Source organism: Pongo abelii, chromosome 1 (genome assembly GCF_028885655.2).
Source record: "Pongo abelii isolate AG06213 chromosome 1, NHGRI_mPonAbe1-v2.0_pri, whole genome shotgun sequence".
NCBI lineage: Eukaryota > Metazoa > Chordata > Mammalia > Primates > Hominidae > Pongo > Pongo abelii.
In genome coordinates, this window is record NC_071985.2 from 111607237 (window position 1) to 111633811 (window position 26575).

The 26575-nt window shown below is 46.2% G+C and overlaps 1 protein-coding gene, 1 long non-coding RNA gene and 5 other non-coding genes across 7 annotated transcripts in view; 2 read left to right on the forward strand and 5 right to left on the reverse strand.

Moving 5' to 3' along the window:
- LOC100447686 (neuroblastoma breakpoint family member 12) overlaps nt 1–26575 on the forward strand; it is a 2265351-nt gene that overhangs the window by 1680182 nt on the left and 558594 nt on the right.
- On the reverse strand, nt 35–9558 carry LOC134760453 (uncharacterized). Its single transcript, XR_010137900.1, has 2 exons — nt 9019–9558; nt 35–292 (listed from the first exon to the last, which is right to left on the reverse strand). It is a non-coding gene; the product is annotated as an uncharacterized LOC134760453 (long non-coding RNA).
- LOC112130793 (U1 spliceosomal RNA) lies at nt 9717–9883 on the forward strand. Its single transcript, XR_002913000.2, has one exon. It is a non-coding gene; the product is annotated as a U1 spliceosomal RNA (small nuclear RNA).
- Nucleotides 22493–22565, reverse strand: TRNAK-CUU (transfer RNA lysine (anticodon CUU)). Its single transcript has one exon. It is a non-coding gene; the product is annotated as a tRNA-Lys (tRNA).
- TRNAH-GUG (transfer RNA histidin (anticodon GUG)) lies at nt 24001–24072 on the reverse strand. Its single transcript has one exon. It is a non-coding gene; the product is annotated as a tRNA-His (tRNA).
- TRNAG-UCC (transfer RNA glycine (anticodon UCC)) lies at nt 24950–25021 on the reverse strand. The gene has a single exon. It is a non-coding gene; the product is annotated as a tRNA-Gly (tRNA).
- TRNAE-CUC (transfer RNA glutamic acid (anticodon CUC)) lies at nt 26299–26370 on the reverse strand. Its single transcript has one exon. It is a non-coding gene; the product is annotated as a tRNA-Glu (tRNA).

Genomic DNA, 26575 nt, shown 5'->3' on the forward strand with positions numbered 1-26575 from the left:
CATTGTTTGTAATCATAAAATAATAGAGCCAATGTACTTTCAAAGATATATGAAAAGGGTTTTATTTATTTAACAAACACTAACAATTGTACAAACAAGGGAAGCAAGTCCTTTGGCCAAAAGGAACACAGAGGGTCATGATGATGCTACTTCTCCAGGGATTTCAGGGTTCCCAGATGCCCAGTTTTCTGTCTAGTTCTTCTGGAAGATGTTATTCTTGGGGAGTTATAGGTCCTCGCGTTTGGAGCTCTTTCATGTTCTCTCTGAATTTTCCCCTCAGTTCCTCCACATTCTGCTTCAACAACAACAACAACAACAACAAACAATTCTCACCTCCAGAAGATCTAGCCTGTGCCTCTGCACCAGCCTTTCAGGAGGTCTGGATGTCTGTTCCACCGCTCCCCGGCTTCTTTCCCTGCTTTTGCTTTTCCCTTCCCTCCTGCCCTCCTGCCCTCCCGTCCTCCCGCCCCACGACCCTACCACTGCCCAGCTGAGCCCCCGCGGCTCCACCGCGCAGAAGGTGCACTGGAGGCCCTGCCCGTTGCCCTCCCCGGGGGATGCCTAGAAATCAACGTGAATAAACGCTTTGAAAAAAGACCTTCCCCATGGAAAAATCTCATGATTTCTATTCTTGGGATTCTTCAAGGGACTAAAAGCTAAAGGCGACGATGGCTCCGGGAGGTCGAGGCTGCAGTGAACCGTGTTTGCACCACTGCACTCCAGCCTGGGCGACCTAGCGAGACCCTGTCTCAAAAACAAACAAACAAAAACAAAAAACAAATAAAAACTTCCCCATGGTAAAATACTTCATGATTTCCATTTTCGGGGCTCTTCAAAGGACTGAAAGCTGAAAGTGACGATGGATTAATTCAACAAGTCCTAGTCGTGCGCGCTGGTGAGTGCCAGACCCTGCTCCCCGCGAGGGGACCCATGAGCCACCCTCACTACCATCCCTGCCCTGGTGGAGCCCCCGTGCGGGACACAGGATCCGAAGATGGCAGCGGAAGTTGCGCAGCGGCCTCAAAAGTGACTGGGCAGGGTGGGCACAGGCTGCCTCACTGGGTCAAGGCGGCACAAAGAACCATCCCGGGAGCCCACCGGGCGTTCAGCTTCCCTTGGGCCCCCAGGAGGCTCAGGTCCGGGTCTGGGCCGGGCGTTTCCGGGGGATTCTGATGCAGGTGAGGGGCAAGGTCGTCCTGGTTCCAGAATCTCCCAACCTGCGCGTCTCCAATGAGACCAACACGATTCACCGCTCTCATCGCTCCAGTTTTCCAAGGCCTTTCACAGTTGTACTGCCTGGTGGGCTCTGAGGATGGGAGGACTGGGGAGTGTTTGGTCAGTGCACCCTTCCTATAGCGCCCAGAAGAAGGTACACTACGTGTCTCTGTGGCACAATCGGTTAGCGCGTTCGGCTGTTAATCTAAAGGTTGGTGGTTAGAGCCCACTGAGGGACGCCTGCTCCAGATTTTTTTTTTTTTTTTTTCTTCTGAGACAGAGTCTTGCTCTGTCGCCAGGCTCGAGTGCAGTGGCGCGATCTCGGCTCACTGCAACCTCCGCCTCCCGGGTTCAAGCGATTCCCCTGCCTCAGCCTCCGGAGTAGCTGAGAATACAGGCGCGTGACACCCCGCCCGGCTAATGTTTTGTATTTTAGTAGAGACGGAGGCTTCACCTTATTGGCCAGGATGGTCTCGTGATCCGCCCGCCTTGGCCTCCCAAAGTGCTGGGATTACAGGTGTGAGCCACTGCGCCCGGCCCGGCCGCCTGCTCCAGCTTTTAAAGCGTTCATGCATGATCAATCACTAGATAAACGGGGGAGATTATATCTTCCCAGAGTCCTAAGCCACTAGGGTTGTGTCTCTGTGGCACAATCAGTTGTCGCATCCAAAAGGCCTAGCTAACTTTTGTATTTTTTGTAGAGGAAGGGTTTCATTATGTTGCCCATGCTGGTCCCCAAACTCCTGGGCTCAGGCACCTCCGAGGTCTCCCAGAGTGCTAGGATTACAGGCATGAACCACTGCACAGGGCCTTATATAGTGCTTCTAATTTCAGCACATTTAGCAAACTTACCTTCTGTGGGAAAGGTACCAAATCACATTCCAATTTATTTCTCAACTCTAATAACGTCCCTTTCTTCATTTACTTGCTGACACAACAAATTTTCTCCCCTCCCCTACTTTTTGTTTTGAGACTAGGTGTCACTCTGTCACCCAAGATGGAGTGCAGTGGCATGATCTCAGCTCACTGCAAACTCACCGCCCCTGCCACCCCGGCACTAGTGATCCTCCAGAATAGCTGGAACTACAGGTGTGCACCATCAAATCCAACTTTTTTTTTTTTTTTTTTTTTTTTTTAGAGATAGGGTCTTACTATGTTGCTCAGGTTACCCCCAGGAGCTCCAACTTCTGGGCTCAAGAGATTTGCCTGTCTTGCCCTCCCAAAGTGCTGGGATTTCAGGTGTGAACCACTGCACCTGGCCTAACAAACTTTCTATACATGTGCCCATGATATTCTTTTCTTTCCTTTTTTTTTTTTTGAGACACAATCTTGCTCTGTCGCCCAGGCTGGAGTGCAGTGGAGTGATCTCAGCTTACAAGCCTGCACCACCACGCCCGGTTAATTTTTGTATTTTTAGTACAGACAAGGTTTCATCATGTTGGCCAGGCTGGTCTCAAACTCCTGACCAGCCTCCCAACATGCTGGTATTACAGTCATGAGCCACCACCCCAGGCCATGTGCCAATGATATTCTAATAAGGGGACAAATGCCTTTCTGGCTTAAGTAAGGAGGAGGTAAAACAGAAGGACATGGTGGACATTACACACAGATATTCAGTTGCATAGGATGGACAGCTAAACTTCTACGACATTTTATTTTGTTTTTTGAGACAGGGTCTTGTTCTGTTGCCCAGGTTGCAGTGCAATGGCACGATCATAGTTCACTGTAGCCTCAGCCTCCTGGGCTCAAGTGATCCTCCTGGCTCAGTCTCCCAAAGTGCTGGGATTACCAGCCTGAACCACTGCACCTGGCTGAGATATTTTAAAGTCCTCCAACATCTGTAATTGTTTCTTTTTTATTTTATTTTATATATATAATAAATATATACATATTATTAAGATAATAAATACATACAATTATATATTATGTATAATAAAATATAGTATATATTTTATTACATATATTTATTAAGAAATATGTATTTTTTAGAGACGAGGTCTCACTATGTTGCCCAGGCTGGTCTTGAACTCCTGAGCTCAAGTGCTACTCTCATCTTGGCCTCCCAGAGTGCTGGGATTATATGTGTGAGCCACCGTGCCTGGCCCTGTTTCTTTTTCAAACTTAATTTATTTATTTAGAGACATTGTCTTACTCTGTCATCCAGGCTGGAGTGCAGTGGTGTAATCATGGTTCACTGCAGCTGAACCTCCCCGGGCTCAGCTGATCCTTCCACCTCAGCCTCCTGAGTAGCTGGGACTACTAGCATACACCACCATGCCTGGCTAAATTTTGTATTTTTTGTACAGACAAAGTTTCATCATGTTGCCCAGGCTACTCTCCAACTTGTGAGCTCAAGTGACCTGCCCACCTCAGCCTCCCAAAATGTTGATATTACAGGCATCAGCCACTGTGCCCAGCCTGTAATTGTTTCCTGTAGTGACCAAGTCACATTGGTCCGGTGAAGACAGGTCATAGTGACCTCTTTGATAGCTTTCTGCCAAGTTGCTTATCCAAAGAGAGCAAAATCACAATGGTCCCAGTCATTTTTTTCTCCTCCCCTTTCCTCTTTTCTTTATAAATGTTGATTTTACTTTTATTTGATGAACACAATCTAATGCCAGTTTCCCTTCTATATTAATGGAGAATGAGCATGCAGACAAGTGTCTCTGTATTATTCCTCGACTGATTTCTTTCGGAGGCTATGTCCACGAAAATTAATCCATCTGACACCCATCATTGGAGCCAACAGAATCCTGCACCTAACAGGCCGCTGGTGCAGACCTGGATCCTTAGAGCCATTGGTTCTTGTTCCCTCGGTTCTTGTTTTCATGAGCAGAAATTGAGCTGTTTTGCTTTTATATACTAAGTATGGTCATTGGGCAAGTCCTTCCTTTCTCTGTCTCCCTCTCTCTCTTTCTTGCATCATTGTTTTCTGCCATCAGTGGCATGAGTGTGGTTTTCTGGTTTTGATGTTATGAAGTGAATTTCTGGGGACAGTCTCTGTTGGGTGGTGTTTGACAAGGATCCAGTCCCTGTTTGGTGATACATGACAGCTAATCTAGTCTGTGAGTCTTTTTTGATTGTCTATTCATTGTCCTGAGGATAATGGTATTTCCTGATATTTGAGACTGCAGCAATCAGAAGTTGCTCATATCTTGTCTTTCCAATGTTTGGTAACAATTTTTTGGGCCCGATAGCTCTCAATATCTGCAGGAGTGGCATCTCTATTATAAGGAAGATCTTACTACTCAATGCCCCACCCACTCCCACCACCTAACTTCATTCCATAGGAGCTCTTGGCTTTAACAAATTACTATACCTAAAAGAATCTTAGTACAGAAAGAAAACTAAGTCTGTGGCAGGTAATGAGCAGTTTTCTTTGATTCATATACTCAGGTTTCTACTGGCTAAAAAACTCTAACCAGCTGAAATATATGTCCTTTAAGGATTAAGTTTAAATCACACTACAGAAAGGAGAAAAGAGATTTATATGATCACAAATAAGCAATGGAGTCAGCAACATAAGCACTTCTCACAACTATACAAATCAAAAATTTTTTTTGCTTAAGACAGGGTCGCGCTGTGTCACCAAGGCTGGAGTGCAGTGGCACGATCTTGGCTCACTGCAGCCTTGGCCTCCTGGGTTCAAGCCATTCTTGTGCGTCAGACTCCTGAGTACCTGGGATTACAGGGATGCAACACCATGCCTGGCTAATTTTTGTATTTTTAGTAGAGATGGGGTTTTGCCATGTTGGCCAGGCTGGCCTCGAACTCCTGAACTCAAGTGATCTGCCCACCTTGGCCTCCCAAAGTGCTAGGATTACAGGCGTAAGCCACTGCGCCTGGCCACAAATCAAATTTAATAATCTCCGGAACATCAAGGAAGTTCAGCTCTTAATGAAAATGGATGAAAATAAATGATTTACTCACTTTTATACGCTCTGGAAAGAGAATGCCCTGCCAGACTCAAAAGGGTATCACAGAATCACTCAGATTTTCAGCAGTGAGGGTTTACCAAGGATCTAATGGTGTTCCTTTTTTCAGTTTGTTTTGCTCACTGATAAGCCTTGTTAATAAATACCATTGCATCTGTTTTCACCTTAAACGATTGTAGATAACACAATTATTTGCTTTCGAATGCCGCCTGGAATGGTGGAAAGAAATTTTCTGATTTATATATATATTTTCTTATGAAACCAGTTGGCACACTCTTCCAGTAGAGTGAATAGATAAATTAAGTCTCTAAAACTTTAAAGAGATTACTGCCCCAATTATCTTAAGGACAGTAATAATTATGTATATAAAATTAAAATATGAAAATTAAGCAGGGTGTGGTGGCTCACACCTGTAATCTTAGCATTTTGGGCAGCTGAGGAGAGAAGAAGGATTGAAGCCACTCTAGTCTGGATAACAGAGCAAGACCCTGTGCCTTATTTTTTATTTCATTTTTTTACTACTTATGCTTATTTATTTATTTATTTTTGAGACAGAGTCTTGCTCTGTAGCCAAGGCTAGAGTGAAGTGGTGCGATCTCAGCTCACTGCAAGCTCCGCCTACCAGATTTAAGCTATTTCCCTGCCTCAGCCTCCAGAGTAGCTGGGATTAGAGACACACGCCATCACACTCAGCTAATTTTTATATTTTTAGTAGAGACAGGGTTTCACCATGTTTGCCAGGCTGGTCTCAAACTCCTGACCTCAAGTGATGTACCTGTCTTGGCCTCCCAAAGTGCTGGGATTATAGGTGTGAGCCACCTCACCCAGCCTACTTATGCTTGAAATGTGAGGTTTCATTAGGGAAAAATTTTCTTGTTGAATTTCTAACATGAAAAAATAATAGATTCAGCTGTAGATCAAATGAATGGTCTTGACAGTTTGGTACAATAAAATAAATGAAATGAAGTTGATAGCAGAGAGGAATCTTTGATGCTTTTGAACAATTTAAATAATGTAAGTATTTAATATATAAATGATGAAAACGTTCATTACATTATTATTATTTTATTTATTTATTTATTTATCTATTTATTTAGTTAGTTATTTTGAGACAGAGTCTCATTCTGTCACCTAGTCTGGAGCACAGTGGTGCAATCTTGGCTCACTGAAACCTCTGCCTCCCGGGTTCAAGCAATTCTCCAGCCTCAGCCTCCTCAGTAGCTGGGATTACAGGCACACACCACCACGCCCTGCTAATTTTTGTATTTTTAGTAGACAGGGGGTTTCACCATGTTGGTCAGGCTGGTGTCGAACTCCTGACCTCGTGATCTGCCCGCTACAGCTTCCCAAAGAGCTGGGATTACAGGCATGAGCCACCGCACCTGGCCCATCACATTATTTTTTTAAAAATCTGTGTGACTCTTCTGACAAATTAGAATGGTTTAATAATCTTGGTTATGCTGGGCGCGGTGGCTCACGCCTGTAATCCCAGCACTTTGGGAGGCCGAGGTGGGCGGATCACGAGCTCAAGAGATCGAGACCATCCTGGCCAACATGGTGAAACCCTGTCTCTACTAAAAATAAAAAAATTAGCCGGGCGTGATGGCGGGCTCCTGTAATCCCAGCTACTCTTAGAAGGCTGAGGCAGGAGAATTGCTTCAATCCGGGAGGCGGAGGTTGCTGTGAGCCGAGATCGCTCCACTACACTCCCGCCTGCCAATAGAGAGAGACTCCATCTAAAAAAAAAAGAAAAAAGAAAAAAAGAACTGGGAATATTGCCTCCATTGAGGAAGTAAGCTTAAGGAGGTAAACTGACACGTTTTCTGAACTGAATTGAGAAATATTGAAGTATTGAGGAGGCTTTGTCTCTTTCGCCTGCAATTGCTCCTTCTCCTCCTGCCCCTGCACCTGCATAGTCTTTCTTATCTGAGCCTTCCTGTCCTGCCTTGCCTCTTCTTCTATCAGCATCACCTGAGGAAAGTCCCCAGGGCTCTGGCCCCTTCCCTGAAACTTCTGTTCTGACAGCCCCTTTCAAGGTAAAACCCAAACCCACAGGAAGAAGGGAGCCTACCATCGTGTACACCTATTCACCAAAATGTGAATTAAGAATATTATAGCCGGGCGCGGTAGCTCGCGCCTGTAATCCTAGCACTTTAGGAGGCGGAGGCGGGCGGATCACAAGGTCAGGAGATTGAGACCATCCTGGCTAACACAGTGAAACCCCATCTCTACTAAAAATACAAAAAATTAGCCGGGCGTGGTGGCGGGCGCCTGTAGTCCCAGCTACTCAGGAGGCTGAGGCAGGAGAATGGCGTTAACCCGGGAGGCAGAGCTTGCAGAGAGCCGAGATTGCCCCACCGCACTCCAGCCTGGGCGACAGAGCAAGACTCCGTCTCAAAAAACAAAAAAGAATATTATAAAGGACTTCCCTGATCTAAATTTAAATACATTTTACTCTTCTGTTTCTAAAGCAGGCTCCAAGATCCTATAGACTTTGGCAGAAAATTCTATTTAACTGTCGAAACCTTTGAGCCCAAATATTCTGACCTTTATCAATTCACATTCTGGTGAAGAAGGCAAGGCCACTAACTGGTTGCAAAAGGCAAATTGGAAGGATTTTCTAAAGGAGACTGAAGCAGAACATGAAAGGTTCACATTTTAGCCAAATATGTGCATGTTGCCATTCCCCAGGTCCTTCCTAAAAATATAGATTGAAGGATAATTCAGCAATGTACTAAAAAGCCAGACAAATCTGTCTTTGCTTACTTAAAGTGGTTTGAGAGCCAGGCGTGGTAGCTCACGCCTGTAATCCCAGCACTTTGGAAGGCTGAAGCGGATGGATCCCTTGAGGTCAGGAGTTCAAAACCGGCCTGCCAACATGGTGAAACTCTGTCTCTACTAAAAATATAAAAATTTGCCAGGTGGCTACTCAGGAGGCTGAAGCAAAAGTATCGTTTGAACACGGGAGGTGGAGGCTGCAGAGAGCTGAGATCTTGCCACTGCAATACAGCCTGGGCGACAGAGCGAGACTCCGTCTCAAAAAGACAAAAAAAAGAAAAAAAAAAGAAAAAATTTAGCAGGGTAGTAGAAATATAATGCACACGAGAATGGTAACCATGAAGACAATCTGTATTCCAGAATAGTAAGGGAACCTATTCCATTAGGGAGCCAACTGAAAACATCAAATCCCAGTTCACACCCCAGGGTGTGGTGTCACGTGCCTGTAGTCCCAGCTACTTGGGAGGATTAGTAAGGAGGTTTGCTTGAATTCGTGAGGTCAAGGCAGAAGTAAACCCTGATCATGCAACTGTACTCCAACCTGGGCGACAGACCTTGTCTCAAAAACAAACAAACAAAAAACCCCACAAAACCAAACAAGAACAAATAGTCACCTCATTCTGAAATGACAGTGGCAAACATCACTTTGCTCTTTGAAAATTAAAAGAAGCCGAGCGTGGTGGCTCACGTGGTGGCTCCCAGCACTTTGGGAGGCCGAGGCGGGCGGATCACAAAGTCAGGAGATCGAGACCATCCTGGCTAACACAGTGAAACCCCATCTCTATCAAAAATACAAAAACTTAGCCGGACGTGGTGGCGGGTGCCTGTTAATCCCAGCTGCTGGGGAGGCTGAGGCAGGAGAATGGCGTGAACCTGGGAGGCGGAGCTTGCAGTGAGCCAAGATCGCCCCACTGCACTCTAGCCTGGGCGAGAGTGCGAGACTCCGTCTCAAAAAAAAAAAAAAAGAAAGAAAAGAAAATTAAAAGAAAAACACTCCCTCTTGCTATCAACCTGCCCTGTTGCTCTAACTTGTCTGAGCCATGGTTTAAAATGCCCAAAAGCTGATGTACTCAAATTATAGTTCACTTACCTGTTCTGCACCAGCATTTACTTTTGTCTGGAGGAGATCCCCATGCATGGTCCTATAAACGTCTAACGGCATGGAATGATGAAGGGCAGTGTCTTTTAGGATAGTTGGATGCATATATATGTATACATATATATATGTAAGCGGAATGCTACATCACAAGGATAAGGATGTGAAAAGAACCAGTTTCTTTTGTTGAAATCCTAAACGTTCTAGTCTGCGAATTAAAAGCCATTATTTGAAGAAGGGTGCCCAGGCTCCAGCTGGGCGCCGAAAGTTTGCTCCGCAGTAGAGGCTAAGGACCAGCTTCTTTAGGAGAGAACAGATGAGAAAGCGGGAGGGAAAAAAAGGGAGAGGCAGACGTCACTTCCCCTGGCTGGCTCGGCAGCGGGTTGGGCGACTGAGTTGGCGGAGGGTGGGACGGAAGAGCAGACGGGGACTGGGAAAGGCACTGTCGGTGACATCACGGATAGGGCGACTTCTATGTAGATGAGGCAGTGCAGAGGCTGCCCCTTCGCCACATGCTGCTTCGCCACGAAGGAGTTCCCGTGCCATGGGGGCGGGTTCAGGACCGCTGGTGGGACCTGAGAGTCCCAGCTGTGTGTCAGGGCTAAGAGGGCTCGGGGGTGCGCGGGGCAAGTTACCGTACGTGTAAAGGGGGAGGCGTGTGAGGCTGTGGTGGGGCGGAGGCATAAGAATTCATACTTACCTGGCAGGAGAGATACCATGATCACGAAGGTGGTTTTTTTCCCAGGGCGAGGCTTATCCATTGCACTCCGGATGTACTGACTCCTGCGATTTCCTCAAATGTGGGAAACTCGACTGCATAATTTGTGGTAGTGGAGGACTGCATTTGCGCTTTCCCCTGGATTCTTGTGCTTTTTAAGAGTAGGTTTTGTCTGTTGCAGAGTCAGGTGCTTGTTCCCATTTATAACTTCACTGAAACGGAAGATTTTGTGAGATAATGGTTCTCACGTTCGTAATCCCAGCAATCTATGAGGTACGTCAGTCCGCTGGAGTGTATGGCGGGATCTCGGCTTACTGCAACCTCTGCCTCCTGGGTTGAAGCTATTCTCCTGCCTCAACCAGAGAATACTCAGCCTCCCGAGTAATTGGGGTTACAGGCTCAGGCAACCAAAAAATTAGGCCGGCTAATTTTTTGAATTTTTCGTAGAGACATGGTTTCACCGGGCCGGGCGCACTGGCTCGCGCCTGTAATCCCAGCATTTTGAGAGGCGGAGGCGGGTGGATCATGAGGTCAGGAGGTCCAGACCATCCTGGCTAACACAGTGAAACCCCATCTCTAATAAAAATACAAAAAAAAAATTAGCCAGGCGTGGTGGCACGTGCCTGTAGTCCCAGCTACTCAGGAGGCTGAGGCAAGAGAATCGCTTGAACCTGGAAGGCAGAGGTTGCAGTGAGCTGAGATCGCGCCACTGCACTTCAGTCTGGGCGACAGAGCGAGACTCCGTCTCAAAAAAAAAAAAAAAAAAAAAAGAGTGACAGGGTTTCACCATGTTGGCCAGGCTGGTCTTGAACTCCTGACCTCAACTTATCCGTCTGCCTCAGCTCCCAAAATGTTGGGATTATAGGCCTGAGCCACCGCGCCTGGCCTGTTTACAGACTTTACAGACACATATTGTTTACAAGCTTTACAGGTACACTTCAATTGCGATTAGTGTATATTATGTTTGGCCCAAGACAAGTATCTTTTTTTTTTCCAGTGTGGCTCAAGGAAGCCAAAAATTAGACAACCCTGCTCTAGAGGGTTTGATTCATGGTTCCACTGGGTTATGCTTATTGCCTATAATTCCATTTGATATTTTCCAAATTTGATTTTTTTAAAAGCGTTTTAAGCACCCTAAAGCTTTCCTAATAATATGAGAACTTAAACCAGATTGGATGTAGCAAAACCCAGCGGAATCCTGCAACTTCTAACCTTAATGTTAGATCAAGAAGCAAAACACCCATCAGTCCAAGGGTCAGGGAAGCTGAAGATCATGCCTGAGCTGTAACAACGCCCTTCCCAGTATACAAGAGTATAACAGCCACTTGAATTCTATCTTCCAAGTGTCTCCTGTGGCCCAGGCTAACCCAGAGCTATCTAAAGATGGCAAATCTGGGAAATCTGCATTCAGCTTAGCAAAACTGACACATTACAAATCCACTACAGTCCACTTCTTCTCAACGTGGCATCAATGTACATCTTCCTCCTCTTCCTTCTCTTTTCCTCCTCTTCCTCTTCTTTCTCTTCTTCCTCCTCCTTTTTCCTCCTTGTAAAATCATACTTAAGGTTCAAATAAAGACAATATGAAAATCATACTTTTTCTCATTCAGTGAAAATATGCCAACCCTTTCCCCAACAGGATAAAGTCTTTGTCTTTGAATGATGCTCACTCCTTTTTTAGCTAGATCACATTCCATATTTGCTATCCTGTAACCTAAATATTGAGATTTCTAAAAGTTAATTATTAATGAATATGCTAGCTAGGGTGGAAGAGGAGAATTCTCAAGAAAAGTATTGGTTAATATACACCCAAATGTATTCATCTCAAAATAATGAAGAAATACTCATAACTATTACAAGTCCTCATTTCTGCAACTGTCACTGGCACTAGCTGGTATTTGTAACTATCTTCACATATTGTGCTCACAGCCAGTTTCTTTGGGCCTGGGCCGGTGGACGTGAGCGTGGGAAGGACAAGAACCCGCGGTGCCCCCCACCGCACCATCCTCGGGTCTCCAGAGGTGGGATCCACCGGGCAGGGACCTTTGCTGAATTCTAAACCAGCTCTGGGGATACAAGAACAGCTGCCTTTGAGAAACAGTTCGGGTCTCCATATTCCAGACTTCCTAGCAGGACTAAACTCTTAATGTTCACACGGGAATTCATGGTTCTCTTAAACCCTGCTGTGGAATGCCTTCCTTCACCGAGCATTTATTGGGCACCTATTAGGTGCTAGGCTGGCTCTGAGCGAAGGGCTGCAGCCTGTGCAAACTCCAGGTCCCTGTCCGGTGGATCCCACCTCTGAGGGCCCGAGGGCGACGCGGTGAGGACACCACGGGTTCTGGTCCTTTCCACGCGCGCGTCCGCTGGCCCAGGCCCGGCGGAAATGACTGTGAGTGCAAGGTGTGAAGCGGAGCTAAGAATGGGAAAGCGAGTGACTTCCGCCGGAGAAGCTGCAGTTGTCGCCTGTAGAGAGGCCGGCGACTTTTGAGACGGTGAAGGGCAGGCGGGGGAAGCAGTGAAGAGCAGACGGTGAGGAGCAGGCGGCCGTTTGGCCGTTGGAGTCCCCCAGCTGACTCTGCCCTGGTAGAATGTCCAAACGTGCCCAAAGACTCGACTCTTGGCTTCAATGTCTCCCGTGTTCTGGGTTTCTGGAGTGAGCGGGATTGGACAGGCCACAAACATATGAGAGTATCTGCGGCCAGAGGTTAAAATGCCATTTCTGGTATTAGCAAACCTAAACCATTAGAGTCTGTGTGGCGCAATCGGTTAGTGCATTCGGCTGTTTGAACCGAAAGGCTGGTGGTTCAAGCCCACGCAGGGATGATATCTTTTACTTAGGCAAGATTCACGCTTTCTGTTTAAAGACTTTAATCCTGGGAATCTTCCGGATCCCTACTAGCTTTAAATCAGATGCCAAAATATGCTGCGCGAAGGCTCAAGTTCCATGGAAGTTCCTAAAAACAAGAATATTTCAGCAAAAGTAATTTTTCAATAGAGCCTGAGCCTGGGGCTTCAGAGCTTACGCCATAGCCACTGCACCTATTTCATCGCTTCCTGAAGCTGGGTTTTTACAATTGCACATTCCTGGAAATCCAAAACTCCCAATAATTGAAAACAAGAAAACCCCAGTCTTCACTTGTGGTGAAGCCTCAATTTCCGGGTTGAAATCTTGGTTGGTTCATGATGTGACTTTTAAAACGTTACTGAGTTTTCTGTATCTCTATTTCTTCGTCTATAAAAAACAGAAAAAAAAAAAGTGCTTCCCTTGGCTGGGCGTGGTGGCTCATGCCTGTAATTGCAGCAGTTTGGGAGGGTGAGGCGGGCAGATCACCTAAGGTTAGGAGTTTGAGACCTGCCTGGTCAACTTGGTGAAACCCCATCTCTAGTAAAAATACAAAAATGAGCTGGGCGTGGTGGCAGGTGCCTGTAATCCCAGCTACTTGAGAGGCTGAGGCAGGAGAATAGCTTGAACCCAGGAGGCAGAGGCTGCAGTGAGCCAAGATTGCGCCACTGCACTCCAGCGTGGTAACAGAGCCGACTCCATCTCAAAAAATAATAATAATAATAAATAAATAAACAATGCTTCTCTCATGGATTAATCTAACATTTGTGAATCCAAAAGTATGTGAGACAGGTCTCAATAAATTTAGAAATTTTACTTTGCAAGGTTAAGGTGGCACCCATGACACAGCTTCAGGAGGTCCTGGCAACACGTGCCCAAGGTGGTCAGGTACAGCTTGCTTTTATTCATTTTAGGGAGACAGAATACATCGATCAATACATGTAAGATTTACACTGCTTCAATCTGGAAGGGCGGGACACCTCAAAGGGTGGGGGGCTTCCAGGTCATAGATTTAAAATTTTTCTGATTAGCCATTGGTTGAAAGAGTTATTATTCCTGAAGGGAATTTCTGGGTTAGATAGGGGGTTGTGGAGACCAAGGTTTTACCATGCAGATGAAGCCTCCAGGTAGCAGGCTTCAGAGAAAATAGATTGTAAATGTTTCTTATCAGACTTAAGGTCTGTGTTGATGTTAATGCTGGTTGGATTTTCCTGAGTTCCAAAAGGAAGGAGGGTATGAGGCGTGTCCAACTTCTTCCCATCATGGCCTGAACTAGTTTTTCAGGTTAACTGTAGAATGCCCTTGACCTAGAGCAGGGGTCCATTCAGATAGTTGGGGGGCCTTAGAATTTTATTTTTGGTTTACACATTTGATGAGAAATACACATAAAGCATTTGAGCACCTAATAATTGTTCATTAAACGTTAGCTGCTATAATTATTTTCAGTGGCATCATCATCACCACTTTCATATTTTACCTCAGCCTTTTAAACAACAGCTTATCTTTTTATGGTATGGATGAACCAGTATATATTTAAATGGCCCTCAGCTAATGGACACAAAATTGTGTCTAATACTTATTCTTATAAAAAATTATTCAGAGAACATCCTTATACAAATATCTTTCATCATTTGTGCAAGGATTTTTTTTTTTTTTTTTTTTGAGACGGAGTCTCGCTCTGCCGCCCAGGCTGGAGTGCAGTAGCACGATCTCGGCTCACTGCAAGCTCCACCTCCCAGGTTCACGCCATTCTCCTGCCTCAGACTCCGGAGTAGCTGGGACTACAGGCACCCGCCACCAGGCCCGGCTAATTTTTGTATTTTTAGTAGAGACCGGGTTTCACTGTGTTTGCCAGGATGGTCTCAATCTCCTGATCTCGTGATCCGCCTGCCTTGGCGTCCCAAAGGACTGGGATTACAGGTGTGAGCTGTGCAAGGATTTCTTAAAACAGACTTCTAGAAATAGACTTCCCTGGTCAAAGTATTTGTGCCTTTCCAGTTTTTCTAACTGATGCTCAGTTGACTTCTAAAGAAGTTGGGCCTAGTCATATTCCCACATCCTAAGAGAATGCTCCTTCCTTGGCCACACTATCTGACATTTAATAGCAGCATAAACTCTTCACTTTTGTTTGGGGAATATTATTGCTTGCAGGTCTCACACATAGCCCTGAATCTTACAGGTAAGGAGCTGGTGCTACGCTGTTCTCCTTTGTTCTCCTGACCCCTGAGAATTCTGGGAAAGTGGTTCACAAGAGAGACTTGAGGTTGGATTCACCTGACTGTTAAAGTGCTGAGAATGGGTGTTCCCACTGTTCCTGTGACAGAGAGCTCAGGCTTCAGTGGCTGAAGAAGAACTCAGACCTAACCCTCCAGGGCGGGACCTTTAATTTGGCACAGAGTTGGTCCTTAGTCAAATAAAAATTGAAAAGGGGAGATTTTAAATTTTCATCTAATTGAGACTTTATATAATGGATCTTTTTCTTGATTGTGGCAACAAGAGGAGAGATTGCATTCTCGGGTTTTCATTGTTGGAACTTAATAATACTGGCTATTCTACTGCTCTTGTGGAATTGTTTGGTCTATGCTGGTACATGGTACTTGCTATGAAACACTGTCTGGTGAGCTGGATAGGCAAGTAGCTAAAGAAAACATCATAAGAAACAGAAATAGGAGTTGAGTCCAATCTCTCTCCTGCACTGCAAAATTCTGTTGCAGTGGTCCCTACACCTATTGCCATAGCACCCCCCAAATTTTCTTTAAAGCTAAGAAAATAGAAATAGAGGATGGATTCTCAAATAGATATACCTAGAGTTAAGTAAAGTCTTATTGTGATTCTTTCAGAGGTTTGGATATCTTAGTTATCTCAGGCTGCTGTAACAAAATACCACCTTCTGGCTGGCTTAAACATTTATTTCTCACAGTTCTGGAGGCTGAGATGTCCAAGATCAAGGTGCCAGCAGGTTTGGTTCTTGGTGTGAGTCCTCTTCCTAGCTTCTAGATAGTGATTTTTTTTTTTTGTACAGTATTTACCCTGGCAATAATGATCTTATTTTTCCATTTGGTTGGTTTTTCATGTATTTATTACTTAATACTAGCCAATTTCTCCCCAGCTCTGTAAATCTCCCCTCAACACATAGAAACACACAATCATTTTGGTTGGTTTGCTTGCTTGTATGTTTGTTCAAGAAATTTTTCCTGGCCCAGCGTGGTGGCTCATGCCTGTAATCCCAGCACTTTGGGAGGCCCAGGCAGGTGGATCACCTGAGGTCAGGAATTCAAGAACAGCCTGGCCAGCGTGGTGAAACCCCGTCTTCACTAAAAATACAAAAATTAGTCGGGCATGGTGGCGGGCGCCTGTACTCCCAGCTACTAGGGAAGCTGAGGCTGGCAGGCGCCTGTAATCCCAGCTACTCGGGAAGCTGAGGGCAGGAGAATCGCTTGAGCTGGGCAGGCGGAGGTTGCAGTGAGCCAAGATCACACCACTGTACTCCAGCCTGGGCAAAAGAGCGAGACTCCTTCTCAAAAAAAAAAGAAAGAAAGAAAAATTTTTCCTGGCACATTTCTACCTGCTCCATTCTGGATGACTTGCTCTTCAGGCTTATCCCACAGCTGTTATCATGTCTCTCTTTACTGCACCATCTTGGGATTTCCATTGCCTCTCTCTTTTGTTAGATCCCCTGCTTCATGGATCTCAAGGGGGTTCATTCCTCACTCACTTCTTCCTTTTGATGATGCATATCCTCCAAAACCTCCTACAAAGTGGTTACCTTAGAAATAAACTTTTTGAGACACTGCATGTCTGAAAATGTCTATTATACCCATACACTTAATTGATATTTTACTAGATAGAGATACATAGAGATAGGTTGAAATAATTTCTCTCTCAGATTTTTAAAGGCATTGCTTTTTTTTTTTTTTTTTTTTGAAACAGAGTCTCGCCTCGCTCCATCGCCCAGGCTGCAGTGCGGCGGCGGGATCTCGGCTCACTGCAACTTCCATCTCCCGGGTTCAAGCGATTCTCCTGCCTCAGCCTCCCCAGTAGCTGGGATTACAGGCACCCGCCACCACGCCTGGCTGATTTTTTTATTTTCAGTAGAGATGGGGTTTCGCCATGTTGGCCAAGCTGGTTTTGAGAGAGGAGACCACTCCTCATATTGTCTTATACTTAATTTCTTGTTTGCTGAAAAAGTGGAGGTTGAAAGAATGGACAGAAGTGAAAATCATGGTCAGACAACCGGGCGCCACATTTCGGGCCTGGTTGTTAAAATTCAACCCCTGACCTCACCACTTGTGCTGTCTGTAAATTCCAGACATTGTATAAAAAAGCATTATGAAACTCCCTTTTCTGTTCTGTTTCGTTCTGATTACCGGTGCATGCAGCCCCCAGTCACGTACCCCTCGCTTGCTCAATCGATCATGACCTCTCCTCCCACCCATAGTCCCCTTAGAGTTGTGAGTCCTTAAAAGGGACAGGAATTACTTATTCGGGGAGCTCGGTTTCTAGGACGTGAGTCGGCCGACGCTCCCAGCTGAATAAAGCTCTTACCTTCCACAATCCGGTGTCTGAGGGATTTTGTCTACGACCTCTCCTGCTACAGTTTCAAACTCCTGACCTCAAGTGATCCGCCTCCCTCGGCTTTGCAAAGTGCTGGGATTACAGGCGTGAACCACCGCGCCCGGCCCTTGTTGTTTACTGTTTTCCTATAGTGTTTTTTTTTTTTTTTTTTTTTGAGACGGAGTCTTGCTCTGTTGCTCAGGCTGGAGTGCAGTGGCACGATTTCGGCTCACTGCAACCTCTGCCTCCTAGGTTCAAGCGATTCTTCTGTCTCAGCCTCCCAAGTAGCTGGGACTACAGGCATACACCACTACGCCCAGCTAATTTTTGTATTTTTAGTAGAGACGGGGTTTCACCATATTGGCCAGGCTGGTCTTGAACTCCTGACCTCGTGATCCGCCCGCCTCGGCCTCCCAAAGTGCTGGGATTACAGGAGTGAGCCAACGCGCCAGGCCTACTGTTTTCCATAGCCGTTTCTGAGAAAGAAAAAAGTAACCCTTTTCTATGTTCTCCAGTTCAAACTAAAAATTTCACAACACCAATATCAGACAAAGCTACCCTCTCACCAAGATGAAAGAAAGACTATTTCACAATCATATTTGAGCACAAACAGAACACTGTTCAAACTATAATATGATCAAACATTCCTCTTTCCCAGCTACTAATAGTGACTGTTAATTCTTTTATTTTTTAGAGACGGAGTCTTGCTCTGTCGCCAGGCTGGAGTGCAGTGGCGCGATCTCGGCTCACTGCAACCTCTGCCTCCCGGGTTCAAGCGATTCTCCTGCCTCAACCTCCCGAGTAGCTGGGACTACAGGCGCCCACCACCACACTCAGCTAATGCATTTTTAGTAGAGACGGGGTTTCACCATATTGGCCAGGCTGGTCTCGAACTCCTGACCTTGTGATCCGCCCGCCTCAGCCTCCCGAAGTGTTGGGAGTATAGGCGTGAGCCACTGCACCTGGCCTTTTTTTTTTTTTTTTTTTTTTTTTTTGAGACAGTCTCTGTCGCCCAGGCTGGAGTGCAGGGGCATCATCTCAGCTCACTGCAACCTCTGCCTCCTGGGTTCAAGCGATTCTCCTCCCTCAGCCTCTTAAGTAGCCGGGATTACAGGCATGCCCAACCATGCTCGGCTAACTTTTGTATTGACTGTTGATTCTTTACCAATTATGTGTTTGGTTCTGCAACCATTCCTCCCACTTTCTAGATAAAAATATCGAGATTCCCAAAGGAAGAATTGTCCCACAATTTCCCCATAGTGTTTGCTATCTCCTCTGTTGCAATGAGCCAATATACTCAGATTTGACTATAGGTTTGTTCCTGATGGTTATAGACTGGAGCGCCTCAACACCATAGAGAAGGTGGATGCCGTTCTGATTCTTTGTTATTTGCCTTAAACTGTTCTCCCATCTCCTCTCCCAAAAGCTTATAGAATCTTCTACCTGTTCCTACTATTCTGAAACTTCATGATCTATTTTCATCCACCATGCTGGGTACACAGTGTGCTCTTTCAACATAGGAATGTATATTTTGGAGGTATCATTCCAAAGATGTTTATGCATATACAGTTAAAGGTATATATTTATTTCCTGCAACTACCATCACCCTTTTGATATACTTTTGCTGCATAATAAACCATCCCAAGCTTATTGACTTAGAATAACAATAATTTATTATTTTTAGTGATTCTGTGAGTTGGCTTGGAAATTCTTCTGGTCCAGGTTGATTCATTTGGGGCTGGATGGTCTAGGATGGCCTCACTCACACATCTGGGGTATAGCTGGGTTGGTTGGGAAAAGTGGGATGCACGGATCTTTTTCTTCATGTGATCTCTCCAGCAGGCTAGCTTGGGGGGATCTTCAGGTCATGGTCTCAGAATTTCAAGTGAAGCAAAAAGCACGTAATCCCCCCATGTGCAAGCCTCTCTTCTGTCAGTTTTGCGAAGGCACCAACATTTGCCCAAAGCAAGTCACATAGCTAATCCCAGATTCAAACAGAGGAGAAATAGACTCTCTTGACGAGAGAAGCCGCAAAATATAACCAACATTTTTTTCTTTTTCTTTTTCTTTTTTTTTTTTTTTTGAGACAGAGTTTCGCTCTTATTGCCCAGGCTGGAGTGCAATGGCGCAATCTCAGCTCACCACAACCTCCGCCTCCCAGGTTCAAGCTATTCTCCTTCCACAGGCTCCCTAGTAGCTGGGATTACAGGCATGTGCCACCACGCCTGACTAATTTTGTATTTTTAGTAGAGACAGGGTTTCTCCATGTTGGTCAGGCTGGTCTGGAACTCCTGACCTCAGTGATCCGCCTGCCTCGGCCTCACAAAGTGCTGGGATTACAGGCGTGAGCCACCGCGCCCGGCCATGACACAAGTTTAAAAGAAAAATTTTTTAAAATTTTTTTTGGTCAGGCGTGGTGGCTCACACCTGTAACCCCAGGACTTTGGGAGGCCAAAGTGGGTGGATCACCTGAGGTCAGGAGTTTGAGACCAGCCTGGCCAATATGGTAAAACCCCATCTCTACTAAAAATACAAAAAAATTAGCCGGGGGTGGTGGTGTGCAAATGTGGTCCCAACTACTCGAGAGACTGAGGTGGGAGAATCACTTGAATCTGGGAGGCGAAGGTTGTAGGGAGCCAAGATTGTGCCACTGCACTCCAGCCTGGGCGACAGAGTGAGATTCAGTCTCCAAGAAAAAACGTTTTTTTTACTTGTATAGATATTGTCATAAGGCACCCTGTAGAACTGGTACCAACTTATCCTCTCATTCACAATGTTTAATAACCTCCCCGCCGGGTGCGGTGGCTCAAGCCTGTAATCCCAGCACTTTGGGAGGCCGAGGCGAGTGGATCACAGGGTCAGAAGATCGAGACCATCCTGGCTAACACAGTGAAACCCCGTCTCTACTAAAAATACAAAAATTAGCGGGGCGTGGTGGCGGGTGCCTGTAGTACCAGCTACTCGGGAGGCTGAGGAAGGAGAATGGCTCAAACCCTGGAGGCGGAGCTTGCAGTGAGCCGAGATCCGCCACTACACTCCAGCCTGGGCGAAAGTGCGAGACTCTTGTCTCAAAAAAAAAAAAAAACCTCTCCAACATAAACTTTAGGAAAATTTACTATTAGTTTGGGCACAGTGGCTCAGGCCTGTAATCCCAACACTTTGGGAGGCTGAGGTGGGCATATCGCTTGAGTCCAGGAGTTTGGGACCACCCTAGGCAATACAGTGAGCCCTCATCTCTACAAAAAGTTAAAAAATCAGCCAAGCATGATGGCAAGCGCCTGTAGACCCAGCTACTTGGGAGGCTAAGGTAGGAGGATCAGCTGAGTCTGAGGGAGGTGGAGGTTGCAGTGAGCCAAGATCATGCTACTGCACTCCAGCTTTGGTGACAGAGCGAGATACTGTCTCTAAAAAAAAAAGAAAGAATTCCTTGGATATTTCTCCTTGGTATTTTCCTTTTGAACTTTATAATCATATTGTCTAGATTGAATAAAAAAGAAAAAATTCTTTGGACAGTTTTATGAAAATCATGTTAAATTCAGACACCAAGTAAAGGAGAGGTGCTGTCTTTATGATGTTGAGTCTCCTATCCAAGAATATGATATACCTCGGTTAATAGGGAAGGAGGCTGCCCTAATGCAGTGGTTCCCAAACTTGAACATTCCAAACTACCTAGAGAGCTTGTTAAGTCACAGATTGTTGGGGCCACCCTCGGGGTTTCTGATTCAATAGGTCTAAGGTGGCACTCAATAGTTTGCGTTTGTCTCAAGTTTCCAGGTGATACTGAAGATGCTTGTCCTGGGACCACACTTTGAGAATAACTGGTCATTTTGGAGATGGTTGGTGGACTATAGTAAGTGAGACTAAAGCATATTTACACTCTTAAAAAATAAAAAGTACTGGTAAATGATCCTTAGGGAAAGGAGGTGGAAGATCTGTACGAGGAGTTAAAAACGAATGTTCAGGCCAGGAGCGGTGGCTCATGCCTGTAATCCCAGCACTTTAGGAGGCCAAGGTGGGCAGATCACCTGAGGTCAGGAGTTCGAGACCAGCTTGGCCAACATGGTGAAACCCCGTCTCTACTAAAAATACAAAAATTAGCTGGGCGTGATGGCGGGCGCCTGTAATCCCCAGCTGCTCGGGAGGCCGAGGCGGGAGAATCGCTTGAACCCGGGAGGCGGAGGTTGCAGTGAGCCGAGATCGGGCCACTGCACTCCAGCCTGGGCGACAGAGCGAGACTCTGTCTCAAAAGAAAAAAAAATGTCTCTTGAATAGTGCCAATCTTGGCTTCCACCCACCTGGCAAACCAACTTAACCTATGCCAGCCAAAGCAACAGTTAAAGGTAATTTAGCAGGAACAAATGTAAGGCAAACAACGCCAGGCTTTCGGGAACAGAAAAAAGTTCTCCGGTGGATCAGTAACTAATTCAAAGTAGTGGGCCCAGCACTCTGGAGTGGCAGCCTATATTCATCAAATAAGACTGCAACTGTTAACTCCCTACTCGCTGCCCTACCTGTTCTTCTTTGCTCCTCCTTTTCTTTGCTCTTCTGCTTCTCTCCTCTGCCTCCTCAACTTCTTTTCTAGAGCCCTCTCCTCTTTTTCCTGATCTTCCTAAACTGGTTGTATTTTACAGCCCTTTGCGGCTGATGAAGGCTTCAAAACCTAAAAAGCAAACAGATGCTCCCTAACACCTAGCTGAGAATATTTTAACTAACTACAAAGGCCTTTCAAAACCCCATTCAAAATTTCCCACCACCAAGAAGAGAACCAATATTTCCCTCTGGAGCCGTCCTAAGGCTCTTCTCCCTGGAGCAGTGTCGGAGCGATTTCGGACTCTCCTCAGAGCTGCTCAGCTTGTCTGCCTTCGCCCAGTTGAGAAGCCCATTGTGGACTCGAAGCATGTGGTCACTACAGACACTAGAATCCCCAGATTCCTCTTTTCTTTTTTTTTTTTTTGAGACGGAGTGCAATGGCGTGATCTCGGCTCACCGCAATCTCCGCCTTCCAGGTTCAAGCAATTCTCCTGCCTCAGCCTCCCGAGTAGCTGGGATTACAGGCATGCACCTCCACGCCCAGCTAATTTTGTATTTTTAGTAGACAAGGGGTTTCTCCATGTTGAGGCTGGTCTCGAACTCCTGACCTCAGGTGATCCGCCCGCCTCGGCCTCCCAAAGTACTGGGATTACAGGCGTGAGCCACTGCGCCCGGCCCGGGTTCCTCTTTTCTTGATGAACTTGGGTTGAATGGACACGATTTCTGGAACCAGTTACCATAAAAGGACAGTAGCCGCTGTGGCGATTTAGAAGTTCATGTTTCTATGGTAGCTAAACCAGAGGATTAAATAAAAACCACTGCGCCCAACGTGGGGCTCGAACCCACGACCCTGAGATTAAGAGTCTCATGCTCTACCGACTGAGCTAGCCGGGCACCGGTTCCCGATGCCTTCTTATATGAAATCATTTTCCACTAACGGAGAGGTTGTGTGATCTAATTGCATATTATTGCTTGTGAAAGAAGTTTCGGGACCTAGGACTGGGTGGACACGGCAATAGCCTTTTCATAATAGCTTTTTGCTATGAAGGAATTCGGGGTTTAGAGAGCGATGGAGGCTGCAGAGAGCCAGGAAGTCTCGCGGAGGACTCAGGAATCCCGAGTCCTGCCTGAAACCTTAGTGTTTTCCGCACATTCCTTCCACTGAGGGAACCTCCTCACCGACTTCAGAGGAGGGTGCGAAAGAGCCCGAGGAAACTCAGATGAGAGGCGCAAAGACTTCTCTGCAAAGCATTTTAGTTCTCCATCCTGGAAGAGGCACTGAGTTCCAGAGTCACGAGGGAAGGGTTCTCTCCTCTGCTCAAGTAAAGGCCAAAAGAACAACCGTGGTCCCAGCTCCGTGGGCCTCCATATCGCTCTAAAGCTTCTAGCCTGGGCTGCTTAGCGCCTTGGTGGGCGAGCCGCAGTGTGACACTAGAATCCCCAGATTCCTCTTTTCTTTTTTTTTTTTTTTTTTTTTTTTTTTTTTGAGACGGAGTGCAATGGCGTGATCTCGGCTCACCGCAACCTCCGCCTTCCAGGTTCAAGCAATTCTCCTGCCTCAGCCTCCCGAGTAGCTGGGATTACAGGATTACAGGCTGGAACTATTGTTTGAGACAGGGGCCCGCTCTGTTGCCCAGGCTGGAGTGCAGTGGCGCGATCATAGTTCATTGCAGCCTCTACTTCCCGGGCTCAAGCGATGCTCCCACCTCACCCTCCCTAAGTAGCTGGGACCAAAAGCGCCCGCCACCATCTTAAAAATTCTTTTTCTGGCTGGGAGCGGTGGCTCACGCCTGTAATCCCAGCACGTTGGGAGGCCGAGGCGGGTGGATCACGAGGTCAGGGGTTCGAGACCAGCCTGACCAATATAGTGAAACCCCGTCTCTACTAAAAATACAAAAATTAGCTGGGCGTGGTGGCGGGCGCCTGTAATCCCAGCTACTCAGGAGGCTGAGGCAGGAGAATTGCTTGAACCCGGGAGGCGGAGGTTGCAGTGAGCCGAGATCGCGCCACTGCACTCCAGCCTGGGCGACAGAGCAAGACTCTGTCTCCAAAAAAAAAAAATTCTGGGAGAGTGGGGAGGCGTCTCAAGCTGGTCGCGAACTCCTGGGCTCCAGGGATTCTCCCGCCTTCGAGACTTCCCAAAGCTGCTGGGGTTACGTAATGGCGCGAGCCACCACGTCGGCCTGGAGCTATTGTTATTCACCGAATTTGTGGACTGCACTTCCGCGGGGATGCCTTAAACCAATGCAGAATTACAAGCATATGTCACTCTTTTAAAAATGTTAATTAAAGAAAAAAAAAAGCGCCACCTAAGCACATTAGACCCGCATGCCGTGACTCGGATTCGAACCGAGGTTGCTGCGGCCACAACGCAGAGTACTAACCACTATACGATCACGGCGAGCCACTAATGAGGCGGCGCAATATAGTTGGATTTAATGCCTCTTGAAATAGGAATGGCTATTTCGTGCCGCTTTTATTTGGCCAGTCCGTGAAGTCCGCACCAATCAATTCCAACCTTTTTCATTCTGCAACCTTGAAGCTCCGACACCCGAATCAGTTTCTTAGACTCTAAATCCCTCGATGTCAGCGGTAGCACCACCCGCTCCGCTGGGCGGCGGCGGGCCAAGGTCCTGACTAGAGGGCAGAAAGCGTCAGCTGCAACCCGGGACCACGCCGCCTCTCGCCTCTCTCCTCTCCGCCTCCATTTCCCTCTTCCCCCTCCAAGGAATCAAGCTGCTTCGCCCAGGGATGAGAGGGGCAGCCTCGAAGGATTTTCCAAATTACATCTGCAGCCTGTACCAGGGAATTGAGGTTTCTCTTCCCAGAATGGTGGAACCGGAAGAAAAACGGAGCTAGTGAGCTGGGGAGGGGATGAGAACCCCGTCTTAATTTCTTGCTTCCGTCACAGGTACAAGAAGCGCTGTGTACTCTCTCTCTGGCATTGTGGGAGCTTTTGCTGACTTCCTCATCTTGACTCATAAATATATTAGAGCCACCTCTGCCGATTCAGAAAAACAAACCCAACCAGCCTCTATTTCAGAAACTTCCCTAGACCCCTAGGAGAGTTATTGTTCGGACGCCAGCGGCCAAACCCATCAGACGGCCTTGGCTCGCACGTGCAGTTACCAAAATACAGATGTTTGCTGTGGGAGGGACAGACCATACTGGTGCAGACCTAGGACACAAAAGTGGTCAAAAACTCTTTTCCTGTGTTCCCTACTTTGCTCGGTTTCCAGGCCTACTCAGTCTAAAAAGCTGGAAAGAAAAACTACGCCTGCGTTGGCCGGGAATCGAACCCGGGTCAACTGCTTGGAAGGCAGCTATGCTCACCACTATACCACCAACGCAACTGAAAAAAAAAGCTCTTCCTTTATAATATGAGAACTAAATAATCAGGTTTGTCTTCCCGTTTATTTCTAGGCTAAGCAATTTAGACTGCAGGAAAAACCTAAAAGAGGAAAACTAAAAGAAAACTCTCTGGAATTTCTCCTATTAAAAATTCTGTAGCAGTATCTTGTTTCACAGCTTTAAGAAAAGTCAATTCTAGTTTTCTGGGCATTTATTCCACACATGCGCAAAATTACATATGTACAAGACCATATATGACAGCATTTTTTTTTTCCAAAGAGCAAAGGGCTAGAAATAAGCTAAGTGTCTATAATAGGAAGCTGGCTAAACTAATTATGGAAAATCCATACAACGGAATGCTATGTGCCGGAAGAAAGAATGAGGAAGTTCTTCATGTCTAATTTGTAAGTACTTCCAAAATATACTGTTAAATGGAAAAGGCAAAGTGCAGAAAGTGTGTATAGATTACTTCCATTTGTACAAGGGGGAGAGAATGTTTAAATATATATACGTATGTATATATGCATGTACTTGCGTTTGCATAAAACATCTCTAACATAATGAAGAAACTTAACAGCGGTTACTTCATTAGAGAGAAAATAAATGGTAGAGGTGAAAGTCAGGTTTATCAGTTCTGCCCTTTTGTATATTTGAATCCTAAACCATGTAAATATATTACCTTTTCGAAAATCCAGTAATTAAATTGAAAGAAAATGTTACTGAAGGATATTTATTTCCACTGCAAAGTGTTAGAAATATATTGTTAACCTTAAAACTAGCTGGTGTTGGCCGAGCATGGTAGCTCACGCCTATAATCCCGTCACTTTGGTAAGGCAGAGGCGGGAGGATCACCTGAGGTCAGGAGTTCGAGACGGGCCTGACCAATATAGTGAACCCCGTCTCTACTACAAATCCAAAATTAGCCGGGCGTGGTAGCTCAGGCCTGTAACCAGCTACTTGGGAGGCTGAGGCAGGAGAATCGCTTGAACCCGGGAGGCGGAGGTTGCAGTGAGCCGAGATCGCGCCTCTGCACTCCAGCCTGGGGCAACGACAGCTGGTGATAAAATAGTATTATAGTATTATAGCATACTTCCACTTAGTTTGAAAACCTAGATATTAAGAGTGGTCTTCGGGTGATTGAATCGTGAGCGATTTCTTTATTTGTATTTTTCTACATTTTCTGTATTTCAGTTTTTAGTGGGTTGGGGAGATTGACTAGCAGATAACGTTTATTTAAAAGATCCTGAGAGAAAGCAAAAGATGAAACTATTATTCTTTCCCTGACCGGGAATCGAACCCGGGCCGCGGCGGTGAGAGCGCCGAATCCTAACCACTAGACCACCAGGGAAACTGTTTGTGTCTTCCGGTTGCAACTATACGATTCTACTAAGTGCTGTGGTTCGTGCCTGTAACTCCTAAACACTAAGGCCAAAGTGGCCAGATTGCTTGAGGTCACGAGTTCGAGACCAGCCTGAGCAAAGTGGCAAACCCGGGCTCTATCAAAAGCACAAAAAAATTAGCCGGTCGTGGTGGCGCTTGCCTGTACTCCCATC